Source organism: Passer domesticus, chromosome Z (genome assembly GCF_036417665.1).
Source record: "Passer domesticus isolate bPasDom1 chromosome Z, bPasDom1.hap1, whole genome shotgun sequence".
Taxonomy (NCBI): Eukaryota; Metazoa; Chordata; class Aves; order Passeriformes; family Passeridae; genus Passer; species Passer domesticus.
The window spans coordinates 5,137,355-5,145,308 of NC_087512.1; the positions used below are offsets into that span (position 1 = coordinate 5,137,355).

Here is a 7,954-nt window from a genome sequence, read left to right on the forward strand (position 1 = left end):
GCCTGGATTGCCTCCATATTGAATCACAATCATGTGTTAATTTTATTGTTTTTTCAAAAACAAATCTCAAATCTCTGCTACTCTCTTCACTGTTACTGTGGTCATCTTAATCCATGAATGCTCTCCTTCATGTTGAGGGCAGTGTCAGAGTGACAGTGGGCCCAGAATTATGAAAACTCTGTAGAAGCAGAGGTGGTAAAAGGAATAAATATTAAATGTGTACTAGATATATATAGATTTTCCATTCAATTTTTATTATGGACAGTGGCTATGGTAACCCTGAACACAGGAACTGCAATGAAACATCTGAGAGGCAAATTGAAAGCAGGCTCTACTCAGCAGCACTCAGGCCATTTTTTTTGAGAGAATATTTCTCTCTCTTGACCAGCAGAAATTGCCCTCTAATTTAGGCATGTAATGTGGGAGAATGTGTCTCTGCCACAGTGCCAGCCTATTAGCATGGATCCTTCTCTCATGTTGCTGCTGATACCTGTGGGACACTCCTAAAGAGGGTTTGCCAGGTCATTTCCTTCTTCAAAGATACACAGAAGTTTTCCTATTTCTTTATGACAGTACCTTGTTCTGTTCAGATCATTTCTGCTCATTTCTGCACTCTTGTTTCTGATATATTACCTCCAGCTTCTGTCTTCCTGCTGTGATTCCTGTTGCACATATTTAAGCCCCAAAGGCAATACTCGGATAAAATTATCATTGTCAGGGCACTAACTTCCATTCCCATCTCCACTCATTATTTACATTCTTTGTGTTGCAAATTACACATCAGCAAAGGAAGTCTAGTTTAATTTACCTACCTTAGAGTTATTCTCTGAGGTGTAATATGTTAATAAAGAGAAGCAAGTAATTAACAACTAATAAATTACATGACTAATAAATTCTGGTGTGCTTTTTTTCTCTTGTGGAATACCTACATAAATTCTAATACTTCTTATGCTGGCTTCAGCTGGGATAGAGTTAATTTTCTTCCCAACAGCTGGTACAATGCTGTGTTTTGGGTTTAGCATGAGAAAAATATTGATAATACAATGATGTTTTCAGTTGTCCCTAAATAAAGTTTATAAGACCTTTTCTACTTCTTACCCCACTCCACCAGTGAGAGGTCTGAGAGAGTGCCAGAAGCAGGGATGGGACACAGCTAGGACAGCTGACCCCAGCTGACCACAGGGATATTCCACACTCTACAGTGTCATGTTCACCATGTACAGCTGGGAGGTAAGGATTGAGGAGACACTTGGGTGATGGTGTTTGTTTTCCTGAGTAGCCATTGCATGCAATAGAGGCCTGCTTTCCTGGGGATGGCTGAACACCTGCCTGCCTCTGGGATGGGTGAGTGAATTCCTGGTTTTGCTTTGTGCATCTGGCTTTTGCTCTGCCCACTGAACCTCCTTTATCTCAACCCACAAATTTTCTCAGTTTTACTCTTCTGGTTTCCTTTGGCACTCAGAAGTTGAAGTACACAAGGAGGGGCTGTGTGGGCCCAAGCTGCCAGCTTGGGTTAAAACACTTCTACTCACAGTGTATATTCTGCACCCTTTTAAAAGTGTTTTCAGGTCGTATTCACTTAGTAAGACCAGCAGTAGGTTTAGTTTTTACTAGAAAAATGTTCTTTACTGTGCAGGCACTGAAATATGTGAGGCACTGCCTCATCCCTGGATGTGTTCAAGGTCAGACTGGATGAGGTTCTGAGCAACCTGCTTTAGTGGAAGTTGTCCCAGCCCATGGCAGAGGGGTTGGAACAAGAAAATCTTAAAGGTCCCTTCCAACCCAAACCATTCTGTGATTCTATGATTCATTGGTTTATCTCACTGACTTTTAGATACCAGGAAATGTATTTAGTACAATCCATTTTGTCAAATTGTAGATCTTTGTAGGAGGGCTTACCTCAGATAACCAGTTTAGATCAGGTGTCAGCTTTGATATGGTCAAGATTGTTTAAAATATATTTATCCAGTGTATTTATATATATATATTTATCCAAATGTATTGTCCTGTTACTTATTATTTGACATCCAGCTACCATATTTCTGCCATTGTTCTGAAAATCCTTCCTCTGCTATGTCTGGTTTTTGACTGGATGAAAGTGAGCAGTGTTTTCTTAATTTAGTTCTACATTTTTTTTCCTTGAAGTGGAGGATTCTGGGTGGGATGTTGCACATTAACACAGAAATGAACATTTATTTATGTGTACCAGGTTCACATGTGCATTAGCTGTTAGGCAACACCACCAGTAGCTTCCATGACCTGCAAGCCCAAAGATCACTTGAGACATTTCTATTAATCTCTTATGGGCCTATTAAAAATAAGTATTTTTATTCATTACCGAGTTCAGGCAATCCTGGGATTTATTTAGATTTTGTCTTGCATTTCTTAACCAATTTAGATTAGTTTTAATTAGGATTTTTCTCTCTTCAATACCCCAGCAACATAGCTGGAGAAATAGAATATGGAAATATCCATAAATTCATAACAGTTAAGGGTGTCTGCTAAATATTCATGGACTATTGTATGAAAAAGCCTTCTGAATTCACATTTAGTAAGTATTTCAGTTTATAAAATCAATTTATGTAATAGTTGGTTGAATTTTTTTTTTCTTTTTTTTTTTTTTACTGTAGGTGACTTGAAGTTCAAACTAGGCAATAGAACTAGTTGCAGCAGGTGAAGGAAAAAAAGGAAATTACAAGTCAACATTATAAAATCAGAATCCTTAGTGTCAGACAATTATATCTAGAGTATAAAAATAATGGTGTTATAGGTACTTACTTTGTATGCTGACTTACAGCTAATTTTGGGTAAAAACATGTTGCTTTATTAGGAGGAGTTCTTAGTTTAGTTGTAATTTCACCACTATGAACCTAGTAACAGAGTTGGGAATGAGGAGGTAAAGCATTTTCTCTTGTGCATGGAAAATTCTCTGACTTTTTCAAAAGCAGTTTGGAAAAAAACAAAATCAACACTACTAAAAAAACCCACAAGCCCAAAATGCTGTTTAAAAAGGGAAACTAGGGCATATTGCTCTGAGAATGCAGGACACATCACTGGATTCTTTATAAATACCTTTGGAATTAATTACAATTACCACTGTGTGCATAATGTACTGTACGCTAAAAATTCACAGCAAACTTATCTACTGGTGAAAGTGATGTTGTAAAAAGGTCATGAGAGCTGAAAAATAGTGTTTGGAAGAGTCAAACAAGCAACTATGTGTAAAAGTGGACTTTATACCCATTCCCCATCTTCTGTAGAACTTGAAAAATTAGTCTATAGTTTCTGTTTTCTATTTCTAAATTCTGTTCCCATTTCATTGCATGTAATTTGGGTTTTTTAAAGTGTAGCCTGGCACAATCGCTCCAGAAATAATACAGTCTGGTCTTAATTGTGTTTGCATCTTAGATTAGGGCTTGATCTCATGGTTGTAGTAGTTCTTTATTTGCCTTCACTGGACATTGGATCTGGCCATTGGGACTCAATTTACCCATGTCCCTGTATGTGTTCCCAAGCCTTATATTCATGACAAGCTTCATTAACCCTTTTGAGTCTATTTACATGTTAGTAGTTAAATACAAATGTAGTAAATTTAGAATTTCAATAACAAATTTCTGCAAATTCATGAAGATATTTTTTTCCAGAAGATGACTGTGTTGTGGCTTTCACATCTTCAAATTGTTTTTTACCAGCACATAACCCTGGTACCTCATATCTCCTTTCACTGCAGAGCAGGAATATACACTGCATTTTGAAGAAACTTCACAGTAAACAGTCAAGACAGGTTTGATTGCACCCAGTTTATCAGTTATTTGCATTTCCTGATAATGCCTCCACGTTGTTTTTTTTTTTCTAGAGAGGTTCAAGGTCTCTCCTTGCCAGGAGCCATGTTATTTTCTGCAATACAGAAGGCTCCATGCAAGAGCTAAGTATGCTGAGCATAGATATTGACAATCTGCTGATGTAATTGCTCTGTGTCCAAAAGAGAAACTGGTATTCAACTTCTCATTCCTGACAAACAGTAATGGGCTTGTTTTCTTACAGAAAGCATTAACCCAAATCTTTTCTGTTGAACCGGTCTCAACACTCCAATCTTGATGCCCTTGTGAAAGATATTTCCTTCAGGACTTTAAGACAGCCATTTGGTAAAACTACAGCTTCCATTAGCTGAACTCTCCCAAGCTCTAAATTACCAAGATGCTGCCTACAGCATTCATAAAATAATATAAGGAGTTAAGCAAAAGTGGTGAAACACATCTCCTAGTGTCTGGGGATTGTTTCAGGAAGTGAAAATGACAGTTGCAAAGAAAGAACTCAAATGAAAGATGAGCTACAGAGAAAACTAGTGTGTTTAGGGCTCTTTTTTGTTGTTGATAATACTGAATCTAAAAATTCATACAAGCTTTTGCAGTACATCTTCTTATTGAAGCTCCGTGGATGTTGATAGTCCACCAAAATCTCCGATCAAGGAAGTTTAAAAGAGAAGAAACATAAACCAGCTGATTTATGAAATAATGTGTTTGTCACCCAAAATATAATCTAGTGAGTACATGAATTAGATTCATGGAGATTGATCTTCTTCCATGATGAAGATCAACATAGATTAAAAAAAAAAAAAAAAAAAGAAAAAAAAAAAAAAGAAGAGGGTTAAAAAGAAGTAACTCCCAGAGAAATTAAAAAACCTGTAAATTTTGACCCAGTACTAGCATCACCATAAGTCAGGGGTACAACAAAAGTTTCAGATATCTCCTTTCCTGAGCAGGAATAATTATCTCACTTTCCCTATACAGATATTAGTTTTTTAACAAGTCTGTAATGAGGAAATATAAAATAAAGTCTGTTTAATGTGGAGACACAGCACCAGTTACTGCACCACCACGCTTTCATATACTTTTCCAGACTCAACATGTTTCCTGTGTTTCTGAATTTGGGTGTGCTTGGTTATCTAGTTAAAAATTCACACTTCTTATAATCTTTTTCCTTTGCAGTAATATTTTCAACTGATTTATCATGCTAAGTGGAAACAAATTGGAAATGCTGTTCTTATTTCTTCCATTAATTCAGAAATATTCATCTGTGGGGAAGTATCTTACTTGGATTCAGTCAATAGTCCAGATATACTCAGTACTTGGTATTAAGCAATTAATAAATTCTCTGTTTCAATGTTTGTAGTTTTAAATAGGTGGAGGAATATTTCCTGAGCTCACAGAGATATTCAGAAGATGGGGCTCAACTCATGAGCATCAAATTTTGGAAAAAGCATTATTTTATCCATTTTTGCCTGTAAGTCTGACTATAGAAATCCATAATATCCAATCTTGTTCCTTGCTGTAATATTTAATATTTCTAAAAGGTCTGTCTTGCCACACTAAAAGACTATATGAAGAAAAGACTTTTGTCTTTGATAATTAGTCCAAGAGACGGTCAAAAAACTAACTGTAGAGGCAATGTTATCCCTTTGGGTGAAACTCTCCCAGCTACATATTGCCTATGAGACACCTAAGTCCCTCTGAAATCCTATTTTGAGGACTTGAGTGGGTTTAGGAGGTGCAGAACCTTTGTTCTGAATTCTTGCACAAAAAGTAATTTTATTCTTAATTTATATTTAGGGCTTTCAAACCTGCATGGTCTTATAAGACATATAAATCTTTAGTATTTGAAAATGTGCATTCACAATTTGCACAATTAAATGTATATATATAAATTTCAAAATTATATGGATGAATTCACATATTTTCAGGTATCTATTTTTTGAAAACAGCTCGTAATGCTTTCTGTATTTTCTCCATTTCTCCCCACTCTCCCCCTTTTTCCCCCCCCCCCTCAATTTTTGCTTCAATGTGCATATTTAAACATTCCGTACTTCTGCCTGGTCTTTGAAAATAAACTGGATTCCTGACAGGATAATTTTCTTTCTCTTCCATGTTTTATTATTTCTCCATTCTGGGGGGTATTTTTTTCCTGACTGCCTTTTTGTTTTGTTTTGTTTTGTCTTTTTCTATCCTCAGCACTGTGATTTGAATAACAACTGGTGTAGAAAGAAGAAGTCCTGCAATGCTTTTCATAAATGAAATTATCAAGTTTCTACAATTTAAAGGTTCTATTTGTAATTCTAAAAACCTTTTCCATTCCTTTTGCTTAGCTTGGGGCATGAATATAAGGAGGAGCTATTTGCTTTGCTTCTTGTTAATGGATAAGAGATAACTAAATGCTGAATTTACAAAATACTTACCTGTTATGAGTTTTATGCAAAGGTACCATATTAATATTATCTCCAGATCTTAACTGAATAATATCTGTAAATTCAGTTCACCATGTATTGGGGAAAAAAATCTACATTGTTTAACTCTACACGACTTTTAAATGTTGTCCTCAAGTATTCAGCATTAAAGCCTTCTCTTGGAATTTGAATTGCAAATTCTGAATTTTTCATCCAATGTTCTAGTCTGCCACACAGTCAGAAACAGGTTTGGAATAGAAAAACAAAAGGAAATTTGAAATATATTTAGAGTGAAGTACTCTGCAATGGCATTGGATGAAACAAAATCTAGCAATTTTAAGGTGCAAATGATCTAGGTCAGGGAATGTTGTTAAGTGATTTGAGCCCAGGGTTGTGCGCATTCTGATGCTAAAACTATAGTACTTTTTCTGTCTGTAGCTAATTCTGTATTTCCAGAGGAATATGTCTAAATGGCATTTTCAGACATGACCAATAATATCAGTAGTTACAGCTGCAATTAAATTACCTGAATAAAGCTAGTAATGTCTTTTATATAGTATCGTTGATTGCAAAATACACAAAAGTGTTGAAATGTAGTCATTGTCCCTCAGATGAGCCAGTTAAAAAAAAAAACTGAAGTGGGTCTCCTGTGCCTAACTTTTGTGTGTAACTCATCCATGGATATCTATCATTAAACAATGACTTTTAGGTACTTAAAACCAGGTGAAAACCCTTTCTGTCTGGATGTTTTCAAAACTGCCTCCATTTTCCCTTGAAGAGTTTGCTTAGGGTTTTTTTTAAAAGTTACATTTTTTGTTCTGTGAAATTGAGTAATAAGTTGAGCAACAAAGTTTGGAATTCCTGAAAGATATGTTTGCTGTGCCAAGGAGGTTTCATAGCAATTTGAAAAGGCAGATATTATTAATGCATCTGAAGGTGTGGGAAGAGTGAGTTGTGCTGCTTTAAGCATCTTTTGTACTAGAAAACGAATGGTTTGGTAACAGCTATCTCTCTTTTCACAGGGCCAAGGGAAAACTGACATACCCCTTGTGTAAAAGGCTTCTTCAGTCTTTTCAACTTTTTGCCTTAAAACTGTGCAGATGGAGAGAAGAAAGGAAGGAAGATGCATTATTTTCTTTAGTAGCGAAGCCTGAAACCTTAATGCTGTTATGATTCTATAACTTGTCTTTGGTTGCCTTAAGTCTTCATAAATATTCAGGTCCCACCTTTTCAGTTTCTGCTGTGGATTTCAACACCTGAATGAAACCCTTTCCTTTGCAAATCTCCTACCAAAGTGTGTTGTCATCTCAGATATTTGCCACTAGAAATCCTTTTCCTCTGCACGACTACTTCCATGAGCCACAAGAAAGGCTGAGGATAAAATTGTTCTCATATATTACAGCCCAGTAATGCCATTGCTATCTCACCAATACTGTGCTCTTTTAAAACTAGGCCTATCATCTTTATTTATGCTGACACTCACACTTTCTGTCTTCAAGGCAGCATAGAAGTCCACTTTAGCAATTCAGTTCTGTTTTTTCTCCTATTTTTCACTCCATATTCCTTACATTCCCTTTAGGTTTGACTGACTTATTTGGCTCCAGTGTTTCACTCTGTGGTTTTTTTCAGTACATGGGTGTTGCAATTATTTCTCCTCACCTCACCTCACCTCACCTCACCTCACCTCACCTCACCTCACCTCACCTCACCTCACCTCACCTCACCTCACCTCAC

General features: G+C 36.3%; 1 long non-coding RNA gene across 1 annotated transcript; it reads left to right on the forward strand.

The window, feature by feature from the left end:
- The first annotated feature begins 1,275 nt into the window (after positions 1 to 1,275).
- On the forward strand, positions 1,276 to 7,514 carry LOC135289894 (uncharacterized). Its single transcript, XR_010352627.1, has 4 exons — positions 1,276 to 1,344; positions 5,173 to 5,283; positions 6,009 to 6,097; positions 7,243 to 7,514. It is a non-coding gene; the product is annotated as an uncharacterized LOC135289894 (long non-coding RNA).
- Positions 7,515 to 7,954: the final 440 nt, after the last annotated feature.